Source organism: Cherax quadricarinatus, chromosome 82 (assembly GCF_038502225.1).
Source record: "Cherax quadricarinatus isolate ZL_2023a chromosome 82, ASM3850222v1, whole genome shotgun sequence".
Classification (NCBI taxonomy): Eukaryota; Metazoa; Arthropoda; class Malacostraca; order Decapoda; family Parastacidae; genus Cherax; species Cherax quadricarinatus.
In genome coordinates this window covers 10,428,743-10,443,882 of record NC_091373.1, presented here as the reverse complement: position 1 = coordinate 10,443,882, position 15,140 = coordinate 10,428,743, and the positions used below count along the sequence as shown (strand labels likewise).

Sequence of the window (15,140 nt, the reverse complement as noted above, 5' to 3'; positions counted from 1 at the left end):
GTGCACCACTCACTCTTTTTCCCTCATCAATTCTATGATTCACCTCATCTTTCATAGACCCATCCGCTGACACGTCCACTCCCAAATATCTGAATACGTTCACCTCCTCCATACTCTCTCCCTCCAATCTGATATCCAATCTTTCATCACCTAATCTTTTTGTTATCCTCATAACCTTACTCTTTCCTGTATTCACCTTCAATTTTCTTCTTTTGCACACCCTACCAAATTCATCCACCAATCTCTGCAACTTCTCTTCAGAATCTCCCAAGAGCACAGTGTCATCAGCAAAGAGCAGCAGTGACAACTCCCACTTTGTGTGTGATTCTTTATCTTTTAATTCCACGCCTCTTGCCAAGACCCTCGCATTTACTTCTCTTACAACCCCATCTATAAATATATTAAATAACCACGGTGACATCACACATCCTTGTCTAAGGCCTACTTTTACTGGGAAAAAATTTCCCTCTTTCCTACATACTCTACAAACGCGTACACGCAGGGATAATAATAAAATCTATTTTTGAACATACATCCTATGAAAATATATGAGTAACAAATTTATTTATGAATATGGCAATATTTCATAATACTTATGATAAAAACGAAGGTAAATAGCCGTGGCAAATTATTGCTTATTAAATGTAGACAAATGTTGCATTTTCTATAAAAACAAGCCAACATATATGAAATTTCAAAAAACTCAAATAAGACCAGGAGAATTATATAACTGTTCCTTCAGGATTAACTGTGCGTGAGTTTATGACTGATATGCTGTGTTGACGGAGGATGAAGCCTTCATAATCCACTGCACTGAATGACCCACAAGGTTAACAGACGGAAGATCGTGCCTTCACTTCTTACAATGAATGGCCTACACGGTTTAAGGATTTCGTTGAAATTAATACCGGTACAATACATAAATATACGATAGTTAATGACTAACCAAACTAACCATTTGGGATCTCAGGGTTGTAAATATGGCAGCTTCATTGTACAGTAAGAGGCGACTATTCCAGTGTGGAAACAAGAACTGGCAGCTAATAGTGTGAGAGTAGAGGTATAACATAACGACCCTATAGATGTATAGATACAGCAGCAGTATGGATCATTCTCTATTTACCTACGTTTTTGCTCACGGAGGGAGCGAAGTATCGTTAATTAATATCTTTTCCATACTGTTTCCTTGTCTGAGAGACAATGAGCGTTACAGACGTAGGCACAATGGCTCCATACATCGGGGACGTGCAGAGATTAACGAGGAAGCACAGAGTCAAAGATAGCAGAATATTGTGTCTGGAAATAGATAAATAAGAATACAAGGAATGAAAAAAGTGTTTGCATTACTATTTTCCAATATCCGTTACAAATCACAACTCGTACCCGTATGTAAAAGGACGTCTCTTTATAAGTTCGTCAATAAACCCCTACGAGAGTCGTTTCAAAAGCGAATTTTATTCGCTATTTTCTCCATAAGCTGGAATGTGCTTCATTACGTTTGCATTTTAATCCATTAAGAGATAATGGAAGTTCCTCGTATCCGAAATTCACGTCATGAGCCGAATTCTTCAGTGGAACGAAAAACTCTACGCTCAGGGAACCGACACCAAAGAACTCCAAGATTGGAGCTGGTGAGCCACGAATCTAGTATTTCTACTCACTTATATTGGTAGCAGTCACTCGCAGCATCACCGGAACATGCCACAGAATGTGTCTACGCCGATGTTATCTCAATAGGTCGTAGACCTACAAAAGATTTCACAAGACACGAAGCAAAAAAAATGTCGACAAGTAGAGTAATTTAAAGACACTTATGGCAGTGAAAACCATTGTTGAATAGCATTTCATTGAAAGTTAGTTTTTCAATGGCTAACTAAATTGCATCATTTAGTTTTTCAAGTGTATTTGTGATAATCAAAAATCTATGCACAGTTAATTTGCCTCAATAAAATGCCACATTAGTTGCATCTGTGTACTTTTACTTCACTTAAAAATTGTCCATTTTTTAGTTTCAAGTTCAAATCATTGGCAAGTGGCTGAATAACTAGAAAAACACAAATATGTAGCAGTTGTCTCTAAGCAGAAAGTTATATTTATGTGATAAAATTCTTCTGAGAGCGAAAAATGCAGATAGAGATTTGTCTTACTATTGTTGTTTTTTACATATCTGTCAGCATAACACCTTTCAGACTGGGAGAAAAGGAGGGGAAAGAATACAAATGCATTCACTTAGGATACCTTTCTTGAAGAAGCATTGGTCCTCGGATCTTATGACATCAAATAAGAAAATAAGGATGAGAGAAACCGCAGAGTACAAATCAGCTTCCATTGTGCCCGCAGAAGCGTGGACTCTATCCATTCGCTCACCCATTCACAAAAAGAGAGACACGGAGGGCGGCGAAGTTGGTGGATCTCTGATGACATCACCAATATAACTCTCTCCTGGAGAAGTCACAACTTTCCTTTCCCCAGGGGAAAGCCGGTGAGAGCCGAATAAAAGTTAAAACTTCCAAGGAAGGGGTCTCTTTCCAGAGCAACTTTTCCTGAATTTTTGAGTTGCAAACATTGCTCGGTGGGATAACTTCGCAATGTCACATTCGTTATGTGCTTATTATCTTTCTTCTTTACCTTATTCTCCTTTGCATTATTGTTGCTGTTTTCATTATTATTATGTTTACCATAAAATTCTGCTTCTGGTCTAGGGTTTTAAGTAAGCATGTCAGATTTACGAACAATCAAATGCAGTGAAGACAAACATCCCTATACCAACACCTCTAATCACTCTACAACACAACTCGTGCACTAATCGGGAGAAGAAACCACAAAGCAAACTGCACACGTGTGTGTGTGTGTATGTATATATATATATATATATATATATATATATATATATATATATATATATATATATATATATATATATGCAATAAGATCACAGTAAACAGGTGATTTCAGAATATACAAAACAACCATTCTGAAAGAATAGAGAAATTCCAAGCGCTTTCGTGACTACTCACATTATAATGTGATAATGTGAGTAGTCACGAAAGCGCTTGGAATTTCTCTATTCTTTCAGAGTGGTTGTTTTGTATATTTTGAAATCACCTGTTTACTGTGATCTTATTGCAGTGGACCCCCGGTTAACGATATTTTTTCACTCCAGAATATATATATATATATATATATATATACGTACAAACACACTTATATACTTATAATTGGTTGCATATATATATATATATATATATATATATATATATATATATATATATATATATAATAAAATATATGAGAGTGAGAGAAAGTGCTGGTGTTTACCAGTGACCGAAACATTTTAGACAAATGAGAGTTTATGCAAACGTATGAATAAATAAAATAAGCGATTGTTGTTTTTATATTTTCATGTTCATCTATTTCTATTTTTTTTTATGTGACTGACAAGTGCCTAAAAAATCACTTATTCATGACAATTTCCAGTTCGTCTTCCACACAGAAAATGCAAGTCACCCTAAAAACGAGAAAGAGGTGGCAAGGCTGGTGGTATAAATTGTTTTCTTATATTTTAATCCTATGTCAGTCACTCAAACAAAAATTTACCAGCCTACTGGCAAAATTCCAGAGTTGACAGAGTTGAGATGTTTGTAGATGACTAACTTAAATACGGACACGAGGAAACCTAAAATGGAAAGGTGGAGGGGAAGTACTGTCGACAAATGTGTTAGGAAAACATATGGCGAGGAACACTCTTCCCTTATAGACGACGCTTATGAAAAGAGAATTGATTTGCTTCTCATGACTTTCTACTAAACACACCGCCTGTCTCCCACCGAGGTTTGGGTAACTCAAAATATAGGAAATACTATCACCATCACTCATTCAATCGGTGTCTTGCCAGAAGGGCGCTGTCATCACAGCTAAGATGGCCCTCCGAACATTCCCACCCTTCCTTCGGAGTAGAACACTACTTCCTATTTCCAGGACTTCATACGGGTTATTATTGAGCATATATGGGAGGCTAAAACGCAGTCACATCACATACTGTGTTAAGGTGAGGTCACGTGTCACGTATAATGAAGTGCCAGAACATAGAGGTCGTGTAACATTGAGTGTGGACTGCATCGAGGAGAACTGTACTTGTAATCTCTGCAATATACCTTCATTAAAATATATATTTCTCTTCTTTGTGTTAAAGTATTCATGACATGAATATCTGTTTATTCAATGCATAGAAGTCTTCCTCTTGGTACACGAGATATACCTGGTTTTAGTTCATGAGATGCTCGTGTGTATTCCGCTGCAACACCCACACATTCGATATGTTACTTTTTCTACAAGCGCATTTGTGTTTCTTTAATCATGTGTTCAAAATCTATGGCTACTTCCCCCTTCCTCTATGACTGTGCTCCTACTAGGATAGTGTGTCCCGGTAAATTTTTTATTAGATTTCGTTTTGAGGATCGCAACGCCATTGTCAGATGTCGGAAGTAGAGGGGTGATGAATGCCAATGTCTATCCCGTGGATAGAATCAAACATAACAACACAATTTACCCAAAGAGTCAAGGGTAGGGCATTGTTTTTCATGAAGGTGACCTGATGTTGAGGACAGCGTCACCTCTCTCCGTCTGGAACATAACCAATTCAGAGCTTCACCTTGGCAGCATTATTGGTTTTCAATGTGTATCCTGAGGTTCCACCTTCATATTGGCCTTGCAGACTCATCTTGGCTCTTCCACTACTTTTCCCTCCCTCCTTCCCTTCCTCCATCCCTCCTTTCCTTCTATCCTTCTACCCCATTTTCCTCACTTCCTGCATCCTTGACTTTTCCCGTCTTTCTTCCTGGTCACATTAATTTCTTCCATAGGGCTTCATGCTCTCTCTCTTTCCCCTCAAGGAAGGTTCCTTGACGCTGGTGAGGGGCTCTTGATCTAGGGAATTGGATCTGTGCTCCAGATCCATGAATTAAGCCTGAATACCTTCCACATCCCCCCCACAGGCGCTGTATAATCCTACGGGTTTAGCTCCTCCCCCTTGATTATAATCATTCTCTCTCTCTCTCTCTCTCTCTCTCTCTCTCTCTTTGGCAAGTGATTGATTTTGCAAAACTCTCATGAAATAAACGAAGAGCAATCTGAGGAGCTTTCTGCTATACAAAAATTTTCTCTTATACGTTTAAAGATATTTTTTCATTTATGTTAATGTAAAAATTAATAATTTTGTACCATAAGAACCTTAGAAAACTTACCTAACGCTATTACAACAAGCGCAATTTAATTTAGCCTAATCCCACTAAATACAATATATTTCTTTTCGTTAGGTTCAGAATGATTTTTACGAAATTATTGCATACACAAATTTTCGCTTGCCTTATTCGGGAAGAAGAACGTTGCTATTTAAGCCAAAATCGCAAGTTTTACCTATTCGGAACGGCAGATACACACACACACACACACACACACACACACATACATATATATATATATATATATATATATATATATATATATATATATATATATATATATATATATATATATTTATTTATGTGTGTGTGTGTGTGTGTGTGTGTGTGTGTGTGTGCGTGTGTGTGTGTGTGTGTGTATATTAATAAGATATCACAGTAAGTGGGCGGAGACTAGAATGAAAGTTAGTAAGAGTTTTGGGTTTGGGACCGGGTGAAATTGTATTTGGTGGTAAGGGATAAACTTGCAGGTGGAAGGTGGGAAGATGCTGCTGTGATGAGAGTTGATGGTGCAGGTGGTGGAAGAAAGGTTACTATGAAAGTGGGAGAGAGGAATCAGTTTTACATATATGACGATGTGAGCAAAGTCGAGAAGAGATTTTTTTGTCTTCTTGTCCCTGGGGGCTGCGTATCCTGAAGTCTTGGGTACTCCTACAGGATTTATTTTCCTGTCTCTGGGATATCGTGGGAAACCCTCCAATTTCTTTTCCTATCCCTTTCTTACCGTTTCCCATCTTTCGGTTCCAACCCTTGTTGTATCATTCAGTTGTCGTGTACTTACACGCTCACGTGCTAGTGTGACACCCTGAGATGTGTTTTGTGTCATTACTCATTTCCTTGTTGCCAGTGTTTCTCCGTCAGCAGCATTTTCTCACTGTTTCTTTGATATCAGTTACTCTGTGTCCGCTTTAAGAATTTTTACGAAGACAGGAAAAAAGCCCACTGCTCATTTCTCCTCGTATTCACATCAATTCGTGTGTCGGTCTTGAAATTTCAACCAATAACACTCTTCCTGTCATTATCCCGGCTAACTCTCACCTTTTCGCTTTCTTCTTATGCATGTGGGATCCCAGACTGTCATCTTTCTGTTTTAATCTCATTTTCTAAATATCTTTAGGCTAAATAATGTTATGATTGACTCAATTCAGGGGTATCCTTAGCAATTCCTAAACATCAAAGGAAAAGTATTCCATCGATTATAACCGCTAACCACATGCCCTACTTTCACAACTTCCACCGCCACTACGCCTACCAATAGAGCAATGCAACAGGTTGACCTGAGTCCATCTTGAGCACTCCTTCCTTTCTCTACGAAGCAACATTTCTCTTCTGCCTTAAAAATACTGATCTCTCTCTCTCTCTCTCTCTTAGTCTCACAGTTGGGACCATTCTTGCAAAACTATTTTAAGACCTTAGTGATGTTCTTGAGAAGCGTACAGCCCGAGTGAAGTTGCTGTTTGCTGCCCGTCATGTTGTGTAGAGGCTGCCTTTTTGTCTGCGAAGTGGATCCTAGAGTGGTACCTTGACAACATTGGTTTTGTACATAACAGTAAGGCCACCCACATCCTCCCGGCGCAGAAAACTCTACTGAAAAGACAGATCTTTCCAAGCCGGGTTCAGACAAGAGACGACGCGTCTTGCTCTCTTCTCTATTCTGCCATGAAGTCGTAAATGAGACGAGAGCAGGAAATCCATGAAATAGGAGAATACTCAAGGTGAGAATGCACCTGTGCCTCGTGCAGTCTTACAGTCTCTACTGTCATGCAGATACGAGATATGTCTAAGTGCTGTTACCTGCCTGGCCGCCTTGTTTGCAAGATTTACTACATAGTTCTTCGTATCCTTAGGATACCAATTTCACCCCAGATTTCAACATTCATTCTTACCACAGCTCCAGCATTACCATCATGGTGCCTAGAAATCATCATTGTTTTTTTCAGAAGCAAATGTAACTTGCCATCGTTTTTCCCAGGATGACATAGCTGTAGGCTGGTGATTGATGTAACAGAGCAGCTGGCATTTCCTCTCTTGGATAAGTAAATGTCAAAGTACAATTGTCTACATAAGTATGGGATTCTGGGATGAGTTGAAAGTTATTCAAGAAGACAATCCATCACAATAGCACAAGAATATTTTCCTGTGGAACACTGGTTAACAATGTATTGTATACTGTATAACGTTAAACCGTACATTGTAAAACTAATTAAGCACAATTCTAAAAGTTGCAATAGTGCATAGATGCTAAACTGTTGTGAAGGGACTAGTTTTCTCTAATAAACATTACATAAAAGCTCAACGATGCCAATTTGCTCCCACTTTACGAGAGTCTTGAGTCAAAGAAAAAAAACAGAAGTTTTTCTTAAGAGGATGTTTTTCTCTTCTTTCCCTCCCTGTCTCTCTTCCTACCATTCGTCTTTTCTCCTATCTATCTCGTTTCTCCTTTCCGCCTCACCCTTGTCTCCTTCTCGTCTCTGCCCCCTTCCACCTCAACCTACCTCCCCGAGTGTTCCCTCCCACATTTAGTTCTAACCTTCCGTTCCCTGTCTTCTTTCCTATTTCTTCCTCCCACCCTCCCTCTCTGCCCTCCCTCACTCCATCTTGGAGGCTCTGGAGCATAATAGCGGTCCATTACCTACACAAGGTGGCGCCTTACAGCGGACACAAGTATGAAGATGGATAGTGTGATTCCTTGACTTCTGGACGGAACCAGGGAAGAAGCCTCCGCGCGTGTGTGTGTGTGTGTGTGTGTGTGTGTGTGTGTGTGTGTGTGTGTGTGTGTGTGTGTGTGTGTGCGTGCGCGCTCGCTCGCTTATGCATCATTCTTAGCATTACATTAGATAAAAGTGTGTTGCATTTCTTTTCACATTTTATTGTAGTTATAGTTCACTAATTTCTCCAAATGATTCATATTATTCATGATTACTTGAATTAGTCTAACGCTTTTAATTTTGAAACATGGTGTTTCTGTAATTAAGAATTCCTGCAATGTTCTGTCAATTAGAAGGAATATCTGCAGAGTAAAGTGAACTATGTAATTACGGGTTATCATAATTTATCATATAATATTATTGTTTACTGTTAGTGTCGACACTAAGTAGAGAGAGAGAGAGAGGGAAAAATAGATAGAGAGAGAGAGATCACCTAGCTTGTTAATATATCACAAAAGCCTCTTGGCTAAACTACAAGCTCTCTGGTCCTTTGACGATAGCTCTGAATAATTTTAAATAGCTGTGTCTATAAGTGACCCAGTGTGTGCCATCGTATCATAAAGGAATGAATTAGGTTACTTGCTGTGGAACGTCATTTTAACGAAGTACTTCACTTCATCTTTGATTTCTGTGGTTATTTAAGTAATTGTACTCGAACGAATATTCGATATCTGCCAGGAGATTAGCTGTTAGAGTTTACATTTACACCAGGTAAACTATAAATGACCACGTTCTCCAGACAGCATAGTGGAGCTACCTACCTGGAGTCTACGTGGAAGATGTTGCGGGGTCAACGCCCCAGCGGCCCAGTCTTTGACCAGGCCTCCCGGTGGATCAAGGCCTGATCAACCAGGCTGTTACTCCTGGCTTAAGAATGAACGGAAGAGTTTTAGATACACAGCCATCAAGTTGATGTCAAACACGTGAAATTTAACTGCATCACTTTGACTCATGTTATGCATCTTACACTGTTGAGCAACTCTACTCAACAGCAGAGACTGAAAAACTTGAATACGAGGAACAATATTGCTCTTAACATGAATATATCATTGCCGTGGACTGCGTGCTCTATCCAAATTACGACTTATAGATAAGGTAGGAGACTGGACAAGGCAATTCGGCTGTCGCCTCGATCGGGCATGGTTGGACCCGTCATTTAAACAAAGAGCATCAACAACAGAGACATGTTTGTGGCCTTAATGATATGTAAAGTTCAATCCTCCTGAGGTTCAAAACCTGATGAAGCTTCTTGAACTGCCAGCACTTACGCTCTATCAGTATTCTCCTCAAAGGCACCACTATCAACGATCATTCATTTGACGAATAATTTGCTTTTGGAGCATATTCTCGAAGAATTTGCGTATTAATTATGTCACAAAGTGACATTGTGCTCATCTTCACAATATTTCCTGTATGATGATTGCTTAAGGTTAAATAAATTACAAGCTTATAAAATATAAAAATAATGAAGATATTAGTAGGTTTGAGTACAGACAAAAGAGTGGGGTAGGATCACAGGCTTTACTTTATAAAATGATTGAAGGAATTCTGAGGCAAACCTCTGTAGAATTTATTTCATCTTATTCTTCGTGCATAATCTGCGCATCTTCTATATATTCCGCCACTCTTCTCTCCTCAACCTTTTCTCCATACCCCCCTCTCCCATCAGTTACTTTTCCTTCACAGTTCCCCTATATCCTACATCTATATCCCCTCACCATGACACTTAACCTCCCCCCCCTCACGCCTGATCAAATCTACAACAGCTGCTAGCAAAGGGGTCAAGATAAGCTCGATGGAACAATAGCCTAAGCACGTCCTATTCACAATCACAATAACCAAGCAACCACCTTCCATCCCACATCGTTCCCCCCTCCCTTATCTTCCTCCCCATCTTCCCCCCGCCAGCAACCTCCACACTCGTACCACAACTTCGCGTAGTGATGTAAGCGTCGGAAATCTTCGTTCGGTCCTTCAGGCAAGTTATTCAATTAGCCAAGTCCCCGTTGGCGAGAGGAGGTTTACCCTACAGCCATCCAACAATCTTCAACGAGAGCGAGAGATGTTAGAGAGAGGGAGGGAGGGAAACGTTAGTGAGATATGGAGAGAGATAGCAAAAGAGGGAAGGGAAAGGGATGGAAATATTACTGAGAAATGAAGTGTGATATTAAAGAGGGGAGAAGGGACAGAAATATTTAAAAAAATGAAGAGAAATAATATGCGAGAGATATTTAGCGAGAGGAGTAGAAAGCTGTTAGCAAGAGTGGGAGAAGAGGGCAGATGGCAATATGAAGAAGGGGTAGAGAAGGCAGAGTAGAGGAGACAGAATGCTTTCTACGCATCTTAATTTAAACCTAGAACGTGAGAAAAAAGTAGAACATCTGTCCAAAAAAAGGTGAAACCTAGATTAAACGAGCTTGTAGGGAGAGAAGATGGCTGATAATGCTGACTGTCCCTTGAATATGAATAATCGTAACAATAAGGCAGGTCTGGATTTAATGGAGTTTATACGTTAAATCAGAAACAAATCTCCCCAGAGAACATTAGGGCTGCGACTCACCTGAATACACTCTGAATACTTTCATCCCCCAGACACACACACATAATAAATAAATAAATAAATATATATATATATATATATATATATATATATATATATATATATATTATATATATGGGGTCCACCGCTGGTGTAAATTGTGGGACCCATAGCCTCGGAGAAGTGGATAAAAAGGCGTCAAGGAAGAATATTTGGATTTCTTCCTGAAGCCATTTGAATATTCCACTTCCCCTACCACCCCATCTTTTAAACTATTTTTTTTTTTACCAATAGGAATATTTTATTACATATATATATATATATATATATATATATATATATATATATATATATATATATATATATATATATATATATATATATACGTACATATGAATAACCTTTATATAACAGTAAAGAAACACGAATATTGTTTAATTAACTGGATCATCCTCAGCCGACCGTAAACTATTCGAGAAAAATCCCTTACAATGCAAACAAGTTTGTATATTCTGTATAAGAGCTCCGTTTCATCTAAATTAACATTGCTTGAGAAGGGTCGCTAGTAAGACCCAGAATATTCACATTATTTCTATTCTGTTAATTGTAGATTTTTTGGATACATTAACCATACGGAAAGGTAATGTTTCTCTGTTTCCTTAGTTGCTAATTGCTGACCGTGGTTTTGGAGATCTGAAGAGCAACACAGTACGTGTTCCTCCTCGGTATTGTGTATCACCATCATCACTCAAACGTGTAAAATATTTATGAAGCAAACTTTTCCTTTAATTCCCTCATAAGGTTGTAGAAACATTTTACCCTTTATTTACGGGATAAACTTGTAGTTTTCTCACCATCTAAACGGAACAAAAAGGTAAATCTTTCATGTATACGACAAGGTTAGTTACTTATTTAATTCATGGTGGAGCACTAAACCCGTGGGGGAAGAGGAAGGGTTGTCATACAACGCTTGGAGAACAGGAGGAATTCACGTTCTATTCAAGTTAAATCCATGACCTTGGAATAAGATTCCCTCATCAGCATTTCGGAATCCCCGATGAGAGGCTTTATATACTGAGCTTTATTCGTCTACTCTTGCCTATCTTAGTTATAAAATAATAATAATAATAATAATAATATTATTATTATTGTTATTATTATTATTATTATTGAAGGGGAAGAGCAAAGCTCGTAATGATCATACAACGCTTCGATAATGGAAAGTGCTCACATTTGATGCAAGGAATGTGAAGGTAGCTCAAAGCCCTTTGATCAAGTCTCCTTGCACAATTGTGCTGCTGACAAAATAAGGAAAACACAAGTACGCGAGTCGTTTCCTAGTGACATTTTCCTCTCGCTATGTTCGTTCAGGAAAACGTAAATAGCTCTTCAGAAAACTCTTGCTGCTGTTAGTCTATATTTTGTAGAGAAAAAAATACTGGTTTTAGAATTTTTCAGTAAAGAGAACAGACCCCCGTGACCACCTCCGATGTAGTGAGAACCATCTCTGTTGTAGAACGGACTTTTATAGGACAATTTCGGTTGTAGTGAAGACCATTTATGTTGTAGCAGCAACCATCACTGTTGTAGTGGGAGCTCTCATGGTTGTAGTGATGACTCTCATTGTGGTAATGATGATTTTCACTATTGTAGCGAGAATAATGATTGGTGTAGCGAGGTTTCGCTGCCTTCCCTCTCCTATTTTAATCCGTCTCGCTCAGCTGTAAGTCTTGCACATGAATATTTAAGCTTCTTACATACAGCTTATTATTATTTGTAAGAAGTTACATGGCCTTCTATCTCTCCCTCCCACATCTCTTCAAGGAGAGTATCTTGAAACCGTAGTTTATAATGCTTTTGGAGTCACCTAAATTTGTGAGAGATAAGGAAATTAAGAATCTTGAGAAAACATTTTGTGAATCTTGTCTGGAACCGTTAACAAATATCCCACAACACAGAGGCTGGAACAGTGGCAGGAAAAAGTCACACTTAACTCACAGTACAGTTCCTAAAACAATCACAATTAACCCACAAATTATGAAAGAAAATTGAACGACATTTCGGTTCATCACGCTTTGCAATAGCAAATGGGGCTGATGTGTAAGGCGCGGAGACATACCTGGCAGAAAAAGTCTTTATTCTGACAACGTTTCGATCAGTATTGAGCTTTATCAAAACCGCACAAAACGGCATCAGAAATATATATTATCCTGCAAACTGTGGCCAGTTCCAACTTGTAGGGGAAATGCGAATTAAAACTTTGCAAAGAGAAGATATCACTTATGAAGAAAAACACACACAATAGATATGGGAATTACCTTCTAGCTACACCTATGGTGTTAGAAAAAATAAACGTATAGCAAATAAAAATTACATATCGACGGCGGGAACGTGAACAGCTCCCAAGAGTACGTAATGGAAAATTTATCACGGTACGTTTGTTGAGTGTGTTTTGGCGGAGGCAACTCTCTTTATTTCCCTCTCTTTTTATCTCTGTTTATTTCTCTCAAACACGCGATGGCGTGCGGAGAATTGCACTTCTTTATGGCATCTATTTAATATATTTCTTGGTTATTTGTGTCTGTGTATGTACATATACACGTAAATTTGTTCGAAAGTACACTTAAATGTGTGTATATGTTCATCGTTGATATTCATGTTTAGATATGAGTATATATACGTACAATTATAACATATGTACACGTATGTGTAAAAATTTTTATTAGTGACGTTTATGTAGACATACACATGTTTATTGGATATATATTATATATATTATATATATATATATATATATATATATATATGTGTGTGTGTGTGTGTGTGTGTGTGTGTGTGTGTGTGTGTGTGTGTGTGTGTGTGTGTGTGGTGTATGTGTGTGTGTCTGTGTGTGTGTGTGTCTGTGTGTGTGTGTGTGTGTGTCTGTGTGTGTGTGTCTGTGTGTGTGTGTCTGTGTGTGTGTGTCTGTGTGTCTGTCTGTCTGTGTCTGTCTCCGTGTCCGTCCGTTCACCTAGCAGTAGGTTGGTACCTGGGTGTTAGTCGGCTGGTATGGGTTGCAACCTTGGTGTCTAACCCTCCGGATTAAAAACCCGAATAAATCTTATCTTATACACGTAAGCAAATAGGCACGATATCAGAGGATATTTATAATTAATTTTCAGGTATGCCTATCAATGAGACTCAGCCAAACACTCCAAGACACACCTCACTCACTGTCAAGTCACCCATTCAGTTGATATCCCCACCCAAGTCACTAAAGCCTTTACTCGCATATTACTCCGGTCACCCATCCAACTAGAAGCTAGAAACAGCCAAAGCCAGCATTTGTGTCGCCTAATTGGCTCCATGTATTGAATATTGAGACACTCAACACCGTATATATTGTCTCAATATATATATAAATATATATATATATATATATATATATATATATATATATATATATATATATATATATATATATATATATATATATATATATATAATATAGTACCGCCTCTCCTATCACACACATCACCACACTGCATTAGGCATCTGAGTCAGCATGACGGTTGCCTAACATCCTGTTGTAGTTGTCACATAAGCCGAGTGAGACAAAGAAAAGAATTGCCAAGTCATTTCTCTGAAATATTGACTTAATTTTACTCGTAAAAAGTTTTCTTAAAACAGAAACATTTAACTAAAATTATAAATGTTTCTTTCCTCTGTAAACATCAGAAACAACAAAGGTGGATAATTTTTTTTTGTTTAAAAGTTATGTATATATAGTTTTATGGGACAGAAATCAAGACAATGGTTGAATTAAAGTTTTGAATAAATATGACTCGTGTGTTGTTAGTCATTCGATTGGAATTCCATCTGGTGAACGGAATAGTCTGTGTTTACCGACTCCCTGCATCCAATCAATGAATTGATTAACCGGAATTCTAATTGAGTAGTTGGAGCCTCTTGGGAACGTGATTGACCTGCCGATCATAGGAGTGAACAAGGTCTCTGAACTAAGACATTTTCTGATAGATTGTCTTAAGTGTTTGCTAAAGTGTCTTTTTTTCAAACAATGTAACAGAGATGAAGGAAAAACCTCTTAATATATGAATTGCAAGACTATGAAAGACTATACTTATTGTAAACTAATTAATCGCGATCTTCATTTATTTTTTTGTTTATATGTGTATAACAATATCTATACATACACACACAGATTTATTGGCAGTTTTGTGTTGCTATTTATCTCTTTCCACTTTATCTGATTCATTACTCACTGACATCGTTCTTGCAATTTCTCGTTGTTTGATGTAAGGTATCAATTATGTGTTATCTTTATCCTCCCTCATTCTTTACTCTGTTTCATGACTACATCTGTGTCCTTCGTTTTTCACCAGCTCCATCTTCTAGGTTTTATTAGCACCTCTACGATATCTTCAATTCCATCACTGTCTCTTTGTTCCTCATATTTTAAGAAGTCTACTATGGCCATTTTATCGTCCACTTTATCACAATTTCAACCTTTACTTCATTTTATCGCCCGTCTACCTAAGTCGTGAGTTTTTATGAAGCTCTACATTTGCATGTTTTATCACCGATTCTTTCTATGCCTTGCGTTTCAGTTTGCCCGGTCCCTGTTCCCCTTCTCACTGTGTTTAATCTCCTCTT

At 38.1% G+C, this 15,140-nt stretch overlaps 1 protein-coding gene and 1 long non-coding RNA gene across 2 annotated transcripts in view; one reads left to right on the top strand and one right to left on the bottom strand.

The window, feature by feature from the left end:
- Positions 1 to 15,140, bottom strand: part of LOC138855137 (uncharacterized) — a 403,243-nt gene that overhangs the window by 200,588 nt on the left and 187,515 nt on the right. The gene's annotated exons all lie outside the window — the stretch shown is intronic.
- The window catches only part of LOC128702917 (uncharacterized), a 275,217-nt gene that overhangs the window by 90,924 nt on the left and 169,153 nt on the right, over positions 1 to 15,140 (top strand). The window lies entirely within an intron of this gene.